At 37.6% G+C, this 21,414-nt stretch overlaps 1 protein-coding gene across 4 annotated transcripts in view; it reads left to right on the forward strand.

Annotated features, from left to right (window-relative positions):
• Window positions 1-21,414, forward strand: part of FAR1 (fatty acyl-CoA reductase 1) — a 79,379-nt gene that overhangs the window by 12,837 nt on the left and 45,128 nt on the right. Inside the window, exon 1 of one of the 4 annotated variants that reach the window (XM_030331199.2) lies at window positions 1,132-1,151. The exons of the other annotated variants lie outside the window; for them this stretch is intronic. The gene's annotated coding sequence lies outside the window, so the exon portion shown is untranslated. Of the gene's footprint in view, window positions 1-1,131; window positions 1,152-21,414 lie in introns of those variants that run through there. 4 annotated transcript variants of the gene reach the window in all.

Raw genomic sequence — 21,414 nt, forward strand, 5'->3', positions numbered from 1 at the left:
TATGTTTTGTCTTTATCAGGTCTTTGATTACTTAAAACTTCAATGTTAAAGGAGCTAGGTTTTGCTAATAACTGTATAACCCTACGTATTTGCCTTTAGAATCTATTGCCACCGTGGTTAAATAAGATTTGTGATGATCTGTAATCCTATTTAGGATGTGCTTTATAACTCTCTAAGGTTTTAACAAACTTTCCAGGATTTTAAATTGTAAATGAAATCTTTTTGACCAATTGGATGTTTTTATTTGGTACGTTACTTGGAAAGCCCTGTCAAACATGATGGTAAGCCTTTGGTTGTATTGCTTGGTAAATGCTATAACTGCTCAAATATACCCATAAAATTCCCAAAGTTTTAATATGTTTTGGCATAGGGTCATCACTTGATATTCCAGTTGTGGAAGTGTTATGTGTCACAGAAATAACGGAGTTTCCTTGTCAGTTGCATCATACTGAACTCTCCTATCAGATTGTTAACCATGTCCATTTTTGAGTCTTTTGTCATTTATAGTTATTGTTCTGATGCTCTTACAAAATGTGTTTCATCTTCAAGGATGTTTATAAAAAGGAATTTTAGGACAAATACATATATTTGACATCTTTAAGATCATAAAACAAATGGGTAAAAATTTACAGAACTAAAAAGTTGCATTCAAATTGAGCAAGAATTGGTAACATGGGACTAAATAAACGGAGGGAGATTATAGTTTTGTGACTCTTGTTGGAAATATTGTTGGTTCTCTAATGTTTGCCCTTCCAGATTAAGTAAACTTTCTCTTAAGATATCTATGACATACAGAAAACTGATAAAGTATTCATTTGTAAACAAACTAAAGCATTTAACTTTTCTCCCTACCTCAACCCTCTGAAATTCAAAAACTCTCAGTAAGTATTCTTTCTTTCATGGCAATTACAGTTGTTTGCATAAGTTCAATAAGAATCTGTTCTCCTTGTAACAGGTCACCATTGGAAATACTGGTTATTTTACCAAGTCTTTGACTGGAATGTCATATTTGAGAGCAACATACATACACTCAGATATGACCAAACAGTTTTAAGGAACTAAGGTTGACTTTACGAAGCACGAAGCCAGTAAAGCCCCTTGGAAATGTTGGCCTGATACCTTGCTTACAGAGTTCCCAGCAGCCTTGTTAGGTGAGTAAAGATGTCACTTCCTGGCAGGTGCAGCCACCTCAGGATACTTTGGGACCTCTTAGAAGGAATTTGCCCAAATGCAGGCACGTCTGATGGCAAGTACTTGGCATGGCTTCTGGCCTAGAGAGGCTACTGAAAGTTCAATCTAGAGAGAGATTCCTTATAAAAAGTTCCAGCAAAGCAAAATTTGAAAGATCTATATGACCAATCTTTGTTCTTGCTGAGCTTATGTAAATAATTAGGCCTAGTTTGTTAAAACTGGACTTGTTCTACAAATGAATTAGTCATGATTTGGCTATCACTAGGAATGAAGGTTGTTAGAAAAAATTATGTTTCATGGCAATGCTCCTTAAGACAAGGTAAACTTTATGGATGTTAAATTCGAGTTCTGATTGTCTTTAAATGTTTGTTGTTTTCCTGGACTAGACAACTTGAGGTAAACTTCAAAGGAATTGTCACAAAACTCAAGTATAGACAATCTTTTTCCTGTTGCTCTATGGGCCATTCAGAGGGATCACCACAAACATTTGAGTTACAAACCAGCGCAAAACCCATCTGATTCTCACCGCCTATTCTCACTCTATCTGAGGATGCTTCAGGCCTGACATCTAAGAATCTTTTCCCTGGCAGCCCTCGAGACTCAGATACTCGGTTTTATAATTTTGCTCTAACCATTAACCTGTATTTTTTTTCTTGTTTCTCTTAGAGTGCCTCCAGTTGTTTATGAAACAAAACAGAGTCTGTATGTTGGTTCATACCACCTATTACACAATCAAAGCCTTAAATGGCTCAAAATAACATTATTAAACACTAAAATAACTCAAATGCATTAAACAGTTCTACAAAATAAAAAATGGCATTAGCTGTTTTAACTGCTGCACAAAGTGGAACTTGCACTCTCATAAAAACAGAATGCTGTGTATACTTTCCAGATACCACAAAAATATTTCTGAATATCCAACTGACAGATACTCAAATTGGCGCTTTAAATGATCCCTCTCTTTCCTTTAATAATTGTTTAAACTCCTGGACTGAAGAAAGATTTTTGTCAACTATCAAAGGACTCTTATTTGGGCCTCTTTTCCTTCTTGTTATTTTAATCATGTTTTGTTGTTTTCTCCCGTGTCTCTCCACCTGGTGCCAAGACGCCTTCACTGCCACAACTTCAAGCCAGCAGATGATCCTTTCTGTTCAAGGACACTCCCATATGTTATCAACTCTAGATATAGCCACCTTAGCCTTTCCTAACTCCTATTAAATTTTCAACTGACCAACCTTGACCCATAGATAGGTACATCTCTACACCTCTATTCAGCAGGAAGAAGCTATGGAAGATGAGACCTTCTACCTTCAGCAACCTTAAAGATTTAAAAGGGTCACAGTTGTTCAGGGAGGAAAATGATGAGGGAAACAAAGGCAAGAGAAACGTAGCTTAAATTAAATCTCCTTACAGCTTGCAGCCCACTGATACACCCCTGAAAACATGCAGAGAGTGACCTTCCTCAAGCAACTCATGGCTGCCTTACTTCCTTAATGTTTTTCTTTTATTAAACACTAAAAGTAACCTTATCTTATAGCCCCTCAAGGTCCTGAAAGCCTTGCTTTCCAATTCCTTAGAGACTTACGCTATTCCTAACCCCCACTAACTTAAAAGTATATAATCAGGGGCGCCTGGCTGGCTCAGTTGGTTAAGTGTCTGACTTCAGTTCAGGTCATGATCTCATGGTTTGTGAGTTCGAGCCCTGCATCTGGCTCTGTGCTGACAGCTTAGAGCCTGGAGCCTGCTTCGGATTCTGTGTCTCCTTCTCTCTTTGCCCCCTCCCCCACTTGTGCTGTTTCTCTTGGTCTTTCAAAAATAAATGTGTAAAAAAAAAAAAAAAAAAGTATATAATCAGTCACTCCTCACAATCCCAGTGCAGCTTTTTTTGCCCACGGGTCCTATCCCCGTGCTTTAATAAAATCACCTTTTGCACCAAAGACGTCTCAAGAATTCTTTCTTAACTGTTTGCTCAAGAACTCCACCAAGTACTGTCCATCCTGAATTAATAGGAGGTAGAATATATGACTTTTAAGTCATATATTAGGTCATATTTATTTATAAATATATAAATACCATTTTTTCAAAGGTAAAAAGAGAAACCACTTTGGCCTACCTTGCCCTTATATAGTTGAGATCTGTGGAGGAAAGGGTTTGTTAAAGTATTTTGAGTTGTACATTTTTAAAAAAGTTTATATATTTTTGAGAGAGGGGGAGAGAATTCCAAGCAGGCTCCGTGCTGTCAGTGTGCATCCCGTCATGGGGTTTGATCCCACGAATTGTGAGATCATGACCTGAGCCAAAATCAAGAGTTGGACAGTTAATCAACTGAGCCATCCAGGTGCCCCTTTATATATATGTTTGTGTTAAAATTACTCCTACATGTGATAATGGGGTTTAGGTCTAAAGGGATAATGGTGTTTTGGTCTGAAGGGATTGATTCTCTATTAAGTCCTGAGATTGTGTTTATCATCCATCTAGTTTGAATGATGATCCTAAATAAAGTTCTTAGAAATACATGGTTTTAAAAACTTGTAGGTTGCACCTAAAATAAAATCGTAATAATGGTTTTTACATTAGGCAGAAGCCTCAGGAGATAGGAACAGTTGAATTAGCCGCTAATGAGACATTGGACTGTTTGAGGATCTAGTGAATTTTAGGCGTATTGCTTTAAAGTGATAACCTTTGTGACCTGTTAGAGTTAATAATTCTCTGAGGATCTAATGTACTACTGGGAAACAAGTTAACTCTAATACATAGACTTTGAGAGCTAGAAGAGGAAGCATTTAACCATTAGTGATTTGGCCTCCTTTTCAATGAATTTTATGAAGGATGAGAGCAGTTAATTGACTGGCACAAGGTCAGGTGGTTAGTGGCATTCCCAACAGTGTAGTTACTCATTACTGAGTTTTGGTAGGTCTGTTGTGCTTATTTATTTTGGCTTATTTGTTTTCATTCTGGATCTCAGTTTCTAGAAAAGAAAGTATCTTTACAGTAGGGTTTTTAGCATTGTGGCTTTAAGTCTCAGTTGATAAATTGACTAAGAATTACCTGAATTTTTATACTCTTGGTGTTTTTACTTTGCTGTACGTGTTCTCACCCCATCTTTAGCACAATAACCCACGGTTGTTACAGGCTTATTGGGTAGGGTTTTTAGGAGCTTAAATCAGTTTCACAGCTGGAAACAGATACTAAGAATCCACAAAGTCATCAAACACTTCCCTCATGTTTTCTTTTTTCTTTTTCTTTTTTTCATTTGAGAGAGAGTGTGTACATGGGCAAAGAGACAGAAAGAATCTTAAGCAATCTCCACATTCAGCACAGAGCTGATGTGGGGCTTGATTCTACAGCCATGGGATCATGACCTGAGCCGAAATGAAGAGTCAGACACTCAACCAACTGAGTCACCCAGGCACCCCTCTCTCATATTTTCTGTACCTTTCTGGGCTGATTCCTGCCTGACATTTAGTTGCAAGCTATATCTATGAACCTGGCAACATTTTAAAGGTAAACCAGGAAAGGATTTTTGAGAAGAGGGTTTGTTATGGGATTTAGTCCTTTTGAAGATATTTTTTGATGATTCCCAGAACTAGAGACTGGAGGGATCACTCACATCCAAGTTCAGAGAAGTTATTCCGTAAAGGGCCTGATTCCAAGTCCTTATATTACATTTGGTTGGTGTAGATTTGATAGGCAGGGAGAGCACCTGCCCCTACATTAGTGGCCCTGTAGTCAGGGTAGGACCCTTAAAACAGTGCTTCTCAAGTTGTTTTAATCCCAGCCATTTAGCTGGGTCATTTTTTAGCTCAATAATTCCCACTTTTGGTGGAAAAAAAAATAATTGTCAATGTCCAGGCATTTTGGAGGGAGAGAGGTTTTCTTCAGCATTTAGGGATATGGATAGTTCCTAGTTAAATTATGAAAAATATATTTGTCTTAAAGTCTAGACTAGTTAGAACACTGTAGGTCTCAAATCCTCATGATGCAATTGTTTAATACATTCTGCAGGTATAATAAAACAAATAAAATGTATGAAGCTTAACTAATGCAAATTTTTAATTAAAAAGTAAAAATAATGACTCAGACAATACAACTTCACCAACAGTGAGTGCCTCTCTTGAAATTACAGAATTTCACCTTTTGAGTGTGCGTATGTGGTAGGAGCTTTGTAGCATTGGGAGTTGCACCAGCCAGAGTTATTAACTGTATACAGATTGAAGTCTTTGGTACTTTTGAACAACCTGGTCATTTTTGCACCTCTTAATAGCTGACTTGATAGTTTATTCATAAGTAGTCTTTTAAAAAACTTTTTTTAAATATATTTTTTTAATGTTTATTTATTTTTGAGACAGAGAGAGACAGAGCATGAACGGGGGAGGGCCAGAGAGAGAGGGAGACACAGAATCTGAAGCAGGCTCCAGGCTCTGAGCTGTCAGCACAGAGCCCGACGTGGGGCTCAAACTCACGGACCGTGAGATCATGACCTGAGCCAAAGTCGGATGCTTAACCTACTGAGCCACCCAGGCGCCCCTTAAAAAACTTTTTAAGTTTATTTATTTTTTGGGGGGTTGGGGTAGAGAGAGAGGGAGAGAGAATCCCAAGCAGGCTCTGTGCTGATAGAGCCTGACGTGGAGCTCAGTGTCACGAAGTGCTTGACCTGAACCTAATCAAGAGTCAATGCTTAATGGACCAATCGTTAACTGACTGAGCCACCCAGCCACCCCAATTCATAAATAATCTTATGCATCAAAGGAATATCATGCTTAAAATTTTTTTTTTCATGTTTATTTATGAGAGAGTGAGAGAGCTTGTGGGGAAAGGGCAGGGGAGGGAGACACAGAATCCGAAACAGCCCCAGGCTCTGAGCTGTCAGCACAAAGTCCAAAAACTGAGATCAAGACCTGAGCTGAAGGGATGCTCAACTGATTGAGCCACTCAGGCGCCCCAGAAGATCATGCTTTTTAAATCATTGGGATTTAAATCCATGGGAGATTTGGCCTATTTTTGGATAATCCTTACCTTAGAAGGTAATTTGTGAGCTTTTCAGGAGCGTTGTTTCCCTAGCTGTATTGGGAAATTTATGAAGGCTTAGGGGTCTGTGGCCTGCTTTACCTGGGGACATTTGGTAGTCTTCGATATGCTAATACACTTTATTGATTTCTAGTTGGGATAAAGTATACAGTTTCCCAGCCCCATTTACCGTGGTTTGGAAAATGCTGCCTTGGAGGATGTATGTACCTGTTTTTAGGTTCAGCCTTGAGAACAGATTCAAAAGGTGCATAAGAAGGTGACACAAGAGAAACAAGAAATACAGCATACAACATAAAGCAGAAGCTTCAAAGCACTTTTCTGCTGTTCAGGGTTGCAAGGCGTTTGCTGTAATAATCAGATGGAGTCTGAACTGCTTCTAAACTGAATCTAAACTACTTTTATAACCAGTGAAATACCTGATTCTGCCAGCTTGTTCTCAAAGATCTTAATCTTCATGAACAGATTTTAGTAGTTTTAAATTACACCACACAAGATCTGCCTCAGTCCATTTTTGGGAAAATCTATAGGTGGTCAAATGTAATGTTTGTGGTAAATATGATATATTTTCCTCTTAACATTAGGAATTTGAAATATTTTTGTGTTAGTCTTTCGATATATTATGTAGTCAAATGTACAACTTCCATGAATTGCTAAGCACAATTTTAGTTGTGTTGGAAAAGTTCAAGAAGCCTGGTGTTTGGTGGTACACTTAAAGTATTAGTACGCCTATGTATATTTGAATCCTATATTTTCACTTTTCTTTTTAAAAAAAATTTTAGCATTTATTAATTTTGAGAGGGAGAGAGAGAGCACGTGCAAGTCGGGTAGGAGCAGAGAGAGGAAGAGAGAGAGAATCCCAAGCAGGCTCTGTGCAGTCAGTACAGAGCCTGATGCAGGGCTTGAACTCAGGAACCGTGAGTTCATGACCTGAGCCAGAATCAAGAGTCAGACACTTAACCATCTGACCCACTCAGGTGCCCCTGTATTTCACTTTTCTGAGTAAGTATCAGGATAAAAATTTCATGTCTTTAAATGAAAACATTTTCATTAAGGTAAGGAGAAAGCATTGCACAATAGTTTAAGAAAGAATGACGTGACTTGTGACAACTACTTTGTAAAAATTATTTTCTCCCAGAATAGAATTGAAGATACGGATTTACTACAAGCAATTACCAAACTGTTAAACAAAGCTCAACCCTTCTTCGTGGGCTTTACCGTAGAGAAGCTACCCCACTGGTACAGGCCTTGAGGACAGAAACAGAAACAAAGGGAAATGGATATTGCTGAAAACTTTAAATTTTCTTGTCAGCAGATAATCTTCATTCTGTAGAATTGACATTTACTTTCTAACGGAGGAGAACTTGACTTTTTAAGATGTCTTTTGTTTTTTTACATCACTCCAAGGAATTTGGAGTCTGAATTTTGTTAATGGCTAAGACTTTCCAGGATAATGAAGCCTTAGAGTGCATGCTTATTGGAGTATGTGTACAAAATAGTTATGTAGTGCCCCTAAAAGAACTAATGAACCTATTGAGATTCCTTACCACCAAGAAGTATCTCAGACACCGAGGAAGATAGGATTCAGAGAGTTAAGTATTCGTATGCCAATGTCTGTGTAGGCAAACAGAGTGCCCATTATATCTCCTTCAATGGGTGCTCACAACAGGGTTGGACACTAGCATCTTTTATTGAAAAAAGAAGTGTTAACCAAGATGCTACAGACATTCTTTTGTTTGTGGAAAAATGCCTCATAAGCCTTAATTTTTGAAAAAGGAGAAAGGAACCCACTATTCTTACCAGCTTGAGTACAGTAAATAGTGTACATTTTGAGTTTGCATTTTGGCCCCTTGTTTGTTGCTTACAGCTTACTTGCAGAGGCAGTTTTTTTTTTTTTTATGTTGAGTTTTGAAACAGCAAATAATGATTACAGAGTTATTAAAATATAGCAGAAAGACACAAGACCAGTGGTTCCCAGTATGCCTCCAGATGGAAGACAATCAGAAATCTTAAAGTATATATACTCTTCATAGTCAAACTGAAATGAGTTGGCTTGCTTTTGGCCAGAAGTGTGTCAACTCCAAGTGGTAACTTACTGATTAGAAGTTGACAAGTAAACAAGCAAAAATGAAATTTTTATTCAGTAAATGAGGTTGTTTGGTAAAAGCAAAATATTTCAAATTATGAGGCCCATGCAGCCATTTTTTTTAGTTTTGGGTGGCTGAAAATATGTAATAAAAAACAACTCTTTGTTGTTCCCTAGGGCCATGAAATAGGTCCAACATGGATTAAATAGTTGGCAGTCTCAAAAGTAATAAATTTGTCATTGTTTCACCATGTTCTTCGTGGCAGGTGGTGTTGTCTGAAGATAGTCTTAACAGTATCTCCCGTTGCACATGCTCTTTCATTGTGACCTTGACTCTTCTCTCATCCTGAGGTGGGGTTTATGGCCCCTCCCCTTGAATTTGAGTGGTCTTGTGACTCACTTGTAACCAGTAGAATGCAGGAGTAGTTATACTTGTGTGACTTTCAAGGCAAAGTCAGAAGAGGTTAGAGAGCTTCTGGCCTAGCTCACCAGAATACTGGTTGTGAAGCCTGTAGCAGCTTTGTAAGCAAGCTAGCCTGAGACTGCCATGCTGCAAAGAAGCCCAAACTACTTCATGTGGAGAGATGCAAAGGATCTAAGATCCTGAGCTAGAACTTTTCAGCTAGAACTGTTTAGTTGAATCCTTCCCAAATTCTTAACTCAAAAATATCATGAGAGAGATTAAAATGGTTATTGTTGTTTTAAGGTACTGAGTTTTTTAGTGATTTTGTTACATAGCAGTAGATAATCAGAGTCCTGCTTTTCCTGAATCTGCTACTATACATTGAGATTTGACAATGTGCCAATGCACAGTAAGGAATACACCCCAATGATTGGTTCTGGGATCTCAACATTAACCTTATTTTGATCTTTTGCTTTTGGAATATAAAGCTTTTTTTTTTTTTTTTTTTTTTTTTTCTGTTTTATCCTGCATCCATTTGGAAAAGCCATTCCATTTTTAAGTATTTAGTAGAGTGTATTTTGGTAACTGAAGCTGTATCATGTGTGTTGGAAAGTGTCCATGATATTATGGCATGAGAGCACATGCATCATCTTTAGAAGATCTTTCCACTGTACCCTAATTTTAGTTGCTATGGTATTTGGCCTTCTATTAGTTTCCTAGGGCTGCTGTAACAAAGTACCACAAACTGGGTGGCTTTAACCAACAGAAATTTATTGTTTCATAGTTCTGGAGGCTAGAAGTCTGAAATCCATGCTCCCTCTGAAACCTGCAAAAGAATCCTTCCTTTCCTCTTCCTAGGTTTTTGGTAGCAATTTTGATGTTCTCTGGCTTGTAGCTGTATAACTTTAATCTCTAGTTTTGTTGTCACATGGAGTTTTCTGGAGTTCTCCCTCTGTATCTCTGTGTCTTCACATGGCCCTCTTCTTATAAGAACACTGGTGATAATTGGATTAGTGACCCACTCTGCTTTAGTGTGACATCATTTACCTTAACTAATTACATCTTCAAAGATCCTATTTCCAAATAAGGTCACATGCTGAGGTACTGGGAGTTAGGAATTCAAAAGATCTCTTTTGGGGGAACATAGCTCAATCCATAACAGGCCTCAAGGGAGATTGGTATAATTCTGTTTTAACCATTTACGCATTTTTACTCCAGATTAGATGTGAAGGGGGTTTTTCACCAGTACCTATGAAGTCTGTTCTCTGCGCATTAAGTCCATCTTTTCGGCATGCACACATAATACACATAAAATTTGATTGTAGTTTTTAATGGTTTAGGCTCATTGACCCTTTGAGAATCTGATAAAAGCACTGGATTCTTTCCCTAGAAAGATGTATAGATGTATGCTTGGGAGTGCGTACTTGTGCACATACACAACAACATTTTGTTTTAACGTGTTCTTGGACCTCTACCCCTATCCCTGCTCCCCAAAGCCTGTTCATGAACTTCTGGATTAGAGAGGTAACTAATTTAGGTTACTTAGAGATACCTAATCCCCATCTCTTTTAGTGGAAAAACAAAAGGAAAAACAAGAAGCTGAGGCGATCCCTCATGGTTATTGTAGCTACACGCAGTTTTCTGGAGGATTTTCATTTTTATGTGATATTTATCATGTGCTTAGTCTCTTTTCCTTCTCTTCCTGCTCCCCACTCCCATATAAAACCTTTAGCTAAGGAAAATTGTAAATAATGTTATACTTTTCTGTAGAGAAGAATAGTCTAGGTTCTTTAGACGTGGATCAATATATAAACAGACTTTTATATCTTGCTACAGTGTTGGCTTAGCTCATGACCTCTTTAAATTCTCTGTTATTTTTTGATTATTACATCAAAATTATTTTATAAAGGATAGTAATCTAGGGTTTCTGAGTCTGCAACAAGAGTGTATCCTGTGCTCTTCTTCACTTGTAGCCTTTTCTCCAACATAATATTGCCCAAACCTCAGCCCTGAACATTTTAATAGGCTTTCCTTTGAAAAGTAACAGATTTTTTTACACACTTTGAAACAGACTATAGGTTATGTCTTCATTTTGCATTTAGCCTCTGGCGTATTTCTGTTTCTGAAGCCTGGCATTCATGTATTGGCTTGTTTTTGACGATATTACATCAAACAAATATTTACTGTCTGTTTTACATGATACATATGGTAAGTATAGTAGTTGTGAAATCACAGGAGATGAATTTTCAGACCATACTGGTTTCCCTTTGATGCCTTTCTCCTTTGTATTCATTTTTCTGAATATGAAATATTGGAAATCATTGTTTAGAATAGGGGTTGGCAAACTGACTTTCACACTACCTTCCTCTTTGTGAATGAAGTTTTACTGGAACATGTCCATACTCATTCATTTACTTAATTATTCATGGTTGATTTTGTGCCCCAAATGGCAGAATTGAGTAGTTGATATTAAGATTGTATGAATGGCCCACAGAATTGAAAATATTTATTATCTAACCCTTTACAGAAATCTTTGCTAATGGTTTGTTTAGAATATTTTGTAATTCTACCTTCTAAGGATACTTAAAATTTTTTTTTCCTACTTTTTAGTTATGGAATCTAAAGGATATTAAAAGACCATTTAGCTCAACTTTTTATCTAGTGTTTGAATTTCCTTTGGTGTTGCTACCACGTGGTCGTCCAGATTAAAGGTCTAGGACAGCGGCACCTGGGTGGCTCAGTCGGTTAAGCCTCCGACTTCAGCTCAGGTCACGATCTCACAGTATGTGAGTTCGAGCCCCGCGTTGGGCTCTGGGCTGATGGCTCAGAGCCTGGAGCCTGCTTCCGATTCTGTGTCTCCCTCTCTTTCTGCCTCTCCCCGGTTCATGCTCTGTCTCTCTCTGTCTCAAAAACAAATAAACGTTAAAAAAAAATTAAAAAAAAAAAAAAAAAAGGTCTAGGACAGTGAGACAAAACAGGATTGGATGTGCTATGTTAAACACAGAATAATAACCCCTGGTTGGAAGTCAGTGACTCCCATTGAAAAGATAAATGGACTATCTTATTCTTTGTCCATTGGGTCTCCCTGCTGTCTCCGTTGGTAGGTTTTTACTTTGGGTTTGTTTATGTGGTGAAGGCACAGAGCCAGATTTTAATAGGAGGACCGCTAAATGGACCCTTATTTCAAGATAATAGCTATTAAGTGGTAGAAATTTATAGGAAGATTGATTGAATGGTGAGACATTAACTTGAAACTTTCATATTCAGTGCTTAGTTTTCCTAAATAAATTGATAACTGCTAAAACATAGAACTAAGTCCTTACAAATATACTTTGTCAGATTTTACTGTTTGTGTTAAAAAATGCTGGTGCAGAAAGAAACATATACAGGTAGAACAAGTCCAGACTTCACTGCAGAACTGTATTTGGCAGTTCTGTGTACTTGACAACTTAGTGAACATGGTGAACATAGATGAGCTCTCGGGAGATGGAAGAGAGATACATCTGATCCCAAGGTCAAGATTATCCTAAAGAGGAATGAATTTCTCACATTGCATTCAGGAAATCCAGTCTGTTAGAGTCTAGTTCTTCAACAGTTTCTTAGTTAACATCTGGGTTTTAATCTAATCTAATAGTTTTCCATCTAATAAAGAGAAGGAATAAAAATGTAAGTTATAAAGATTAGCAGAAGATAATATCCCCCCCCGCCTTTTTTTTTTTTTTTTAACACTACCCTTTTTACTTTTACGACGATTTGTCAAGTGCAGCTCAGTCTCTCTGTCTCTGTCCTGTTTCTTGGTCTGTCTCTCTCTTGCCACTGTCATATCTCGAGAGTGTTCTTTTTGCTGTAATAAACATTCCTGCTTCTGTCGCACAAGAAAAAAAGATTTGTCAAACTTTTTTCCTAACAGTGAAAATGAGTTTGTAAATAGAAGACAGAATATAGTGGAGACTGGCTAATTGAGAAGAAAATTTGTGCTTTCGTATATTTTTTGGTACCCTCTGATTTTTCTATTTTATAAAAAGTGCTTTTAAAAATATATAACACAATGCATCTAGTACATAATTTAACAATGTACAAAAGGATATGTAGTGCAAAGTAAATGCTTTTCATCTCTGTTCCCCACTTACCAAGTTATCCCTCCCAGAGATAACTATCATTACCAATTTTTTGGCTTTTTTTTTTTTTTTTGCCAGAAATAATCTATGTATTTATAAGCATGTGCATACTTTTTTTCATTCCTTTTCTGTATCATAAAGGGTGGTGTATCATATAGGATATTACTTCTTGGCTTTTAAAATTTATCTTGAGTGCTATTTCTTATCAGTATACGTATGTTGAACCGCCTCATTACTTTTTGAGATGCAGAATATGCCATTATAGGGATATGCCACTTTGCTCATTCACCTGTTGGTGGACATTTAGGTTTTCAGTCTTTTGCTATCTATGTTGCATTAAATACATCATTGCACACACTTGTAAGAATAGCTGCAGGATGAACTTTTAGAAATAGAACTGCAAAGGTAATGAACATGTAAAATTTGATAGATATTGTCAGATTCCCTCCCATGGTTTGCACTAGTTTATATTCCTACCAGCACATAAGAGAGGCTGTTACTTGTGGGGGCACCTGGCTGGCTCAGTCGGTAGAGCACGTGACTCTTGATCTTGGGGTCATGAGTTCAAGTCCCACGTTGGACGTGGAGCATACTTAAAAAAAAAAAAGAGAAGAAAAGAGTGTTTTACTTGTGTAAAAACTCTATCAATTTTTTGGTCTTTGTGAGTCTCATAAGTGAAAAAATAAATCTTGTAGTATTCATTTGCATTTTTCAGAATGAGTAAGATTGAGCATTGGTTATAGATGGAACGTCACATTTTATGTTAAAGACCATGGATATATAATGTAAAGGTGTGTGTGCATGTGAAAGTGGGGGAATAGTCTTGATATTTTCTTTGTTCCTTTTTGTCTTGTTAAGTAAAACAGATTATTACAGATTGTTAAATAGTCTTGGCACTCAGGATCACTGGGTCTAGTACAGTCTTATCACTCAGTGTGGTTCCTGGCATCACTTAGGAACTATTAGCAATGAGGAATCTCCAGCTCATCCTAGACCTGTTGAATCAGAATCTGTGTGTTAACAAGGTCTCCAGGTCATTTGTGTGCCCATTAAAGTTAGGGAAGCACTAAAAATAAGGCTAAAAATAAGCCTAAAAATAAGGCTGTAGCCTCCCAAAGAGGGTCTATAAATTAACCTTTTGGCTGGGCAGGGGGTGGTGGGGGGCAGGGGGGGGCTGTGGCTCATGAACTTGGTTCTAAATTGGACTGGTAAAAATATTTAAGGTGTGAAATTTTGTGCCTTGAGAAACGGGAGCAGGGGTCTTTGGATACAACTTTGTCACTAGAATGTTTCATTTCCACAGGGTCCAGAGGGTCCAGAATTTATTAGGATTGAAATAAAATTTTGAAATAGGGGCTCTAGGTTTAGGGCCAGGTTCTGGGGAGAGGTAACTGATAAGAAAGAGCTAGGTCGGCTAAGGAGTTCTAAATGTCTGACTAGATTTCAGCTCCGGTCATGTTCTTATTTATGGTTTGTGAGTCCGAGCCCCAGGTCGGGCTTTGTACTGATGGTGTGGAGAGCCTGCTTGGATTCTCTCTCTCTCTGCCCCTTCCCCATTTGCACTCTTTCCCTCTCTCAAAAATAAATAAATAAACTTAAAACAACAACAACAACAACTGGGAATCGGGGAGATTTGGCCTGGGGCAGAAGTTGCCACCCTCTGGTCTAGACTCATTCTATGAGTACAGGGAATTAACTGCAACTTTTTGAGCAGGTGGATGTGTCGTCTCAGAGGCTCTTGTGGAATTATTTAAACTGATAGTGAGATCTGGGAAAAAGACATGAAAAAACAAAGCACCTTTTAACGATGTAGGAAAAAAGCATCTGGAAAATAAACTTTTTTTGAAGTCTAATACAGAGAAATTCACAAGTACAGTTTAATCAGTGGCTAATCATAAAATGAATTCACTTATGTAATCATACTCAAGGCAAGAAATAGAATATTAGAGCCCCAGAAGACCACTGTACCTCCTCCCTTCTCCCTAGCAGTGACCACAATAGCTTGACTTCTGACCCCTAGATTAATTTTCTTTTATTTGAATTTTGTATGAACGGAATCACACTAGCTGTATTATTTTGGCATCTGGGTTCTTTGACTAGTATTGAGAACTCTTTCGGTTGCATTGCTATATAGAATTTTTCTGTTAGAGTATGCCAGTATTTATCTATTTTGTTAATGAGTATTTGAGTTTTTCCCACTTTTAGGATATTGCAAGTAATACTTCTTTAATCTTCTTGTTCTTCACATCTTTTGGTGTTCGTTAGTAAATGTCACCAGTTTTCCAAAGTAATTGTATCCACTCTTGCTGTACTACTAGTGTTGGGAGTGCTCTAGTTGTTCTGTACCACCGTCTGCAAGTTTGAGACCCTCCAGGGTAGAGGGATTACCTGGGTTGTTCCTAATAAAGCTGCCTTGGGACTACAGCCTGATTTCCTACCTTAGGAAGCATTTGATAGCTTGTTAACCCTGTTAGCCAGTAAGTAGGCATGTCTTGTCAGTTGTTGTCAGGCCCTCAGAGGTTTGGTTTAAGCCTGCTTCTGCTAAAATCATTCATTTCCTTCCCCAATTAAAAAAAAAAAAAATGGGTATATGTGCATGTGAATATACCAGTGTCCTGTCCAGAGATAAAATAGCTGTTAGTCTTACTCTGGTAATAAAATTTTTTTCTACTCTAAAGTGATTTTTTTTTTTTCCCAGAAAAGACCCCTAACACATTTCTAGACTAAAATATTGTAGTTTGGACTGACTGCCAAGGGATCATACTGAGAATCACTGCCAAAGAATATGGGGAAGATGAATAAGAAAATGTAATTACGTTTCTCATCATTTGTGTATTACATTTAATCCTTACACAGATTCTGTGAAGTAAAGGGAGCGTTGGGTATGCTATCTGTATCTTAGAAATGAGAAAACCAAAGAACCAAATAGGTTAAGTAAGTTCACCCCCAAGATAAATGGATGAAACTGGATTCCAACCCAGCTCTGTTAGACTCAAAGCCCAGGGGTTCCCACCATATCAGGGTCATCTGAAAGGTGTTTCCACAAAGGGCCTACATTATTTAGCAGGAAGCAGTTTATCGCAGAGCCTGATTTCATACAGTACTGAAAATGGGTTCACTAGAGATTAGTTTCCTACTCATTGTAGGGGAGGAAAAACTTTCCTTCTCCCCTCTTGAGTTCTATGGCTGGTGCCTGTTAATTAAACTGACAAGAGCCAGATTAACAGGAGGAGAGGGGTGTGTGTGTGTGTGTGTGTGTGTGTGTATTTATATATTATATAAATAAACACTTTTTTTTTTTTATGTGGGCTAGGGCTTCACAGAAAAGATAGGAAAAACCAAAAAGAGGTGGTTAGACTTGAGAGCTTATATACCATATTAACAAAGGGTGATAAATTATGAAGTGATGGGTGGGAGAATGGGTGAAATAGGTAATGGGAATTAAAGAGTACACTTATTGTGATGAGCACTGAGCAATGTATATAATTGTTGAATCACTGTGTTGTACACTTGAAACTAATATGACACTGTATGTTAACTGCGCTGGAATTAAAATAAAAAAGCAAATGAAGTTAATTAAAAGTGCAAAAACATTATGAAGAAGTGACTAGACAAAGGAAAAGGAGTTTGGGCTTCTAAAAGCAGTAAATTGTAGGAAGGTAAATATATGAGAAAAGTAATAGAAGATAAGGGTTATTTTAGTAACGTTTGTTGGTGCTGACTCATCTCAGTGCTAACTTTACATCTTCTTCATGACCATAAAACTCCCTGAGTCTTCATGGCAGTCCTCATTTCTCAGAAGTTTCTGCTTTTAATCAGATAGGGGAAGTTCAGGGAAGACTTGTTTCTGTATCTGTTAAATCTCGATTGCTCACAGTAATCCATATGGCAAAGTGACATATTTAAGTGTATATTCTGATCCACCATGCTCCCTCACACAACACTACTATTATTCACAGGCAGTTAAGTACAATACATGTTTTCAAAGTTCACTGATCCATAGGATTACTTTGGTATAGATACCTGCAGAAACATGCTTGAATTTGTTGCTTATCTTAAGACAGACCCCAGAGCATCTTGTCTTCTACCCTGTCTTACCACCTCTACTGACCCGGGTTTTTTGTTTCTAACATTCCAATGAACGATTTTATCTAGGTAAGGTCTTGGCAGTGGGCTGGGTGCAGTGGAGTTGGAAATAAATCCACTAACCTTTGATAAGGGCATATTTCTATTTTTTTTAAATATTTATTTTTGAGGGGCAAAAGAGAGGGGGGACAGAGGATTCGAAGTGGGCTCAGCACTGACATCAGTGAGCCTGATGCGGGGCTCGAATTTATGAACTGCAAGATCGTGACCTGAGCCAAAGTCAGGTGCTCAACATACTGAGCCACCCAGGCGCCTGATAAACGAGTATTTCTGAGGATAATGTCTTTTTATTCAGACTGATAGTGAAAATAATTAAGCCCATCTAGATGGTCTTTGAGTCAAGTTCTGTTTGATGGACCAACTTCTTATGTTCTCTTTGTTGGCTGCCCTCAGGGAAATCCTGGTAAATCTAATTGCCTTTAAATTTTAATTAAGAGTCTACCTGACCAGTTAATAGTTACATTTCTATTTGTGTTGCTAGTTTGGCCCATCAACTTTTTAATGTATGTGTGAATTTATGAATGAATTAATGAGAGTACGAGCAGTGGAGAGGGGCAGAGGGAGAGGGAGACAGAATCCTAAGCAGGCTCCCATGACTCTGGGATCATGACCTGAGTGGAAATCAAGAGTGGACTGATCCACCCAGGTGGATGGGTGCTTTTATTGTCTCTTCTGTTTTTATTGTCAAATGATTTGGAATTTTAAGAATTCTTCTACCAGAATTTGCCTTTTTTCATGTTAACATTTTCTGTGAAGCAGATTTGTGTCTATCATATGTCTGAAGGCCCTGTAGGGAAAAATGCAGTTCTGTTTACTCCTGTAGTGAATTGTGCAAAATGAAACAGACCTTCAAGACCATCTTTTCCAACTTTATACTTTTTCTGAACCTCTTTTCCAGTGCTGTGCACTCAGTCCTTACCAGTGGGCTGATGACTTTACCTCACCACTAAGGGCAAGTAGAAACTTTATTCCCCCCTGCAAAATGTGGGATTTAGTGTGAAGATTTTGCTTCAAATTTGGCTCTGCCCATGGGTGTGCTGAGTGACCTAAGGCAAGAAAATTATTAAGGAGGCTTGTGGAAAATTATATCTGAAAGCATGAGAGATACAACTTTTTGTGCTTAATAGATTTTCCTTTTCCTTTATTTTTATTATGTATTTTTGTCATCACTGGTGAGTCTTCTGTCAAACTTTGGCTTCAAGCCCTTGGAATTGCCTCTCATTCCTTCTTCCTACCTTGCTCTGCTCTCCACATAATTGTTCACATTTGTCTTTCTTCTTAGCAAGTGTCTGAAACACTAGTTGAGAGAATATTAAGACTTTTAATTACAGTTTTCAGCTCTAATTCAAGGAAAGGAATTCCTATTTCTTGGTACTAAAGAGCTGCTTTTTTTTTTCTTTGCTAGATTTTTGTGGCTTTCTGAATATTCTAATACCCTAATCTCTCACTTTAATAGCTTTATCTATTGAAAGAACTCCTTTTAAAAAAAAAAAAGTTGAAATGGGAGGTGTAGGATCTGCTCTTTACTTACTTATCTTAACCAAGTTTCTAAAACTAATGAGATAGCATGATTAGCTTTCCACTAATATTAAGACATTTATTATGAGAGTACTGTTATGTTGCAAGGGTGCAGTTTATATTGACTGAGTGAGTGCTATCTTGAAAGTTCTCTATGGTTTCTCCATTTGTGGCCATTTCAGGCTCTTTTTGCCCATAAGACCTATTTCACGTTCCCTTTTTACAGATAAGGAAACAGGTTCAGAGTAGTAATTTTATCTTAGGATCTCATGGCTTCAAAGTGGTACCATCTGGACTTCAAGTGAGTGAACGTAGGAAGTGAGTGAATGTATCTTCATTTAAGTACATTTGTAATATGTTTTCTTAATGTAAATATAAATACATAATATAAAAGCACTAGGAAAACCCACTTTGGCAAGAATACCTTGAAAGATTAGAAACATTTGGTACCCAGCATTTTTACTGGTCTTTTGAAAGGTTTCTGCCTCTTTAACTTTTGAACCATAAGAGAAGGTTTGTTTGTTTTTTAATTTTAGTTGACACACAATGTTAAATTAGTTTCAGGTGTACAGCATAGTGATTCGGTAACTTTATACATTATCTTCTGCTTACCCCGAGTGTAGCTACCAACTGTCACCATACAACTCTATTACAGTGCCATTGATTAAATCCCTTATTCTGTACTTTTCATCCCTGTGACTTATTCATTCCATGACTGGAAGCCTGTACCTCTCACTCTTGCTTCACCTGTTTTTGCCTATCACCCCACCCCTCTTCTCTGGCAACCACTAGTTTGTTTTCTGTGTGTATGGGCCTGTTTCTACTTTTTGTTTGTTTGTTTTGTTTTTTAGATTCTACATATGAGTGAAATCATATGGTGTTTGTCTTTTTCTGTCTGACTTATTTCACTTAGCATAGTACCCTCTAGCCAAGATATGCTGAGTAATGTTCCATTGTATACGTATATCACATCTTCTTTACCCATTCATCTATGGAGACTTAGGTTGTTTCCATATCTTGGTTATTGTAAATAATGCTGCAAAGAACATAGGAGTGCATTATCTTTTTGAATTAGCGCTTTTGTTTTCTTTGGGTAAATATCCAGTAGTGGAATTACTGAATCATAGGATAATTTTGTTTTAATTTTTTGAGGAGCCTCCGTACTGTTTTCCATAGTGGTTGCACCAATTTACATTCCCATCAGCTGTGCAGGAGGGTTCCTTTTCTTCCATATCCTCACCAACATTGTTGTTTTTGTCTTTTTGCTGCTAACCATTCTGACAGGTATGGGGTGATATTTCACTGTGGCTTTGATTTGCATTTCTCTGACAATTAGTGATGTTGAGCATCTTCTCACATGCCTGTTGGCCATTTCTGTATCTTTGGAGAAATATCTATTCAGGTGCTCTGCCCATTTTGGAACAGATTGTTTTCTTTGTTTGTTTGTTTGTTTGTTTGTTTGTTTTGTTATATAAGTTCTTTATGTATTTTGGATATTAGCCCCTTACTGGATATATCATTTGCAAGTACCTTCTCCCATTCAGTAGGTTGCCTTTTCATTTTGTTGATGGTTTCCTTTGCTGTGCAAAAGCTTTTTATTTTGGTGTAATCCCAGTAGTTTATTTTTGCTTTTGTTTCCCTTGCCTGAGGAGACATGTAGAAAAATATGGCTAAGGTTGAAGTCAATGAGATTACTGCTCATGTTTTCTTCTTCTAGGAGTTTTATGGTTTCAGGTCTCATATTTAGATCTTTAATCCGTTTTGAGTTGAGTTTTGTGTATGATATAAGAAAGTGGCCCAGTTTCATTCTTTTGTCCAGTTTTTTCAACACCATTTGTTCAAGAGACTGTCTTTTGCCATTGTGTGTTCTTGCTTCCTTTGTCATAGATTAATTGGCCATATGAGCATGGGTTTATTCCTGGGCTCTCTATCCTGTTCCACTGACCTGTGTGTCTGTTTTTGTGCCAGTACCATCCTGTTTGGATTACTGCAGCTTTGTGGTGTGTCCTAAAATCTGTTGATTGTGCTAGCTCCAACTTTTTTCTTCTTTCTCAAGATTGCTTTGGCTATTTGGGGTCTTAAGTGATTCCATACAGATTTTAGTACTATTTGTTGTAGTTCTGTGAGAATAAGGTATTTTTTAAAGAAAATACTCAGCTGCCACTGTTAAGTGATGTTTTCTTGAAGGCAGCTCAAGAACAGTAAAAATAAATATGAGTCACATTTTATAGCCCCTCCGCCCCAGTACGCAGGAATGATAATGTTGCGGTTTTTCCTCAGCATTGCAGTGCTGCAGTTGTTTCAGCAGATGATAGCTTTTGATGTCTTGCTATGTAGAACTCACACAGTCGAAATTCAAACAGCATGCTGTAGGATTGGCAGCATTTTCTTTCCTGGCATTTTCTAGTAGCTTCTGGCTACATTGGCAGGGCTATGTGGAAGATGTTACAAGTCTGGACTTGCCTTAAAAGAATTCTCATTTGTGCTGGCTTTGTCAATAAGTTAGCAGTAGGGTGAAATAAATGTATTGGTGGATGGGGGGAATCAAGGATACTTAGAGTTTGAAAATGCCTAGTGCTTGTAAAGTTTTTGGTGACGTTGTGATAAAGTGGGAGATTTATGGGAATTCTGTTCTTTCTTCCGTGAAGAAAACCGTGTAACTCACAAGTAAACAGTACCTGAAACTGGTAAGAAGCGGTTTCATCCTGAAACTGTCTTAGCAAGCAGCCTTTGTACTGTTACACTTGAGGAGAAAGAATTAAGTTTGGTAAAAATTATCTGTTTACAGATTTGCTTTTGAGGCTTTAGAGGAAAGACGTCATTGTAGATGAGGGAAAAAATATGTAGTTGTGTTAGTTTAGGGTTGAGCCAATCGCATATTCAGGCTATAAACCCTCAATTATTAAAGGAAAAACTGCCTGATATTT

Source organism: Lynx canadensis, chromosome D1 (assembly GCF_007474595.2).
Source record: "Lynx canadensis isolate LIC74 chromosome D1, mLynCan4.pri.v2, whole genome shotgun sequence".
Lineage (NCBI taxonomy): Eukaryota > Metazoa > Chordata > Mammalia > Carnivora > Felidae > Lynx > Lynx canadensis.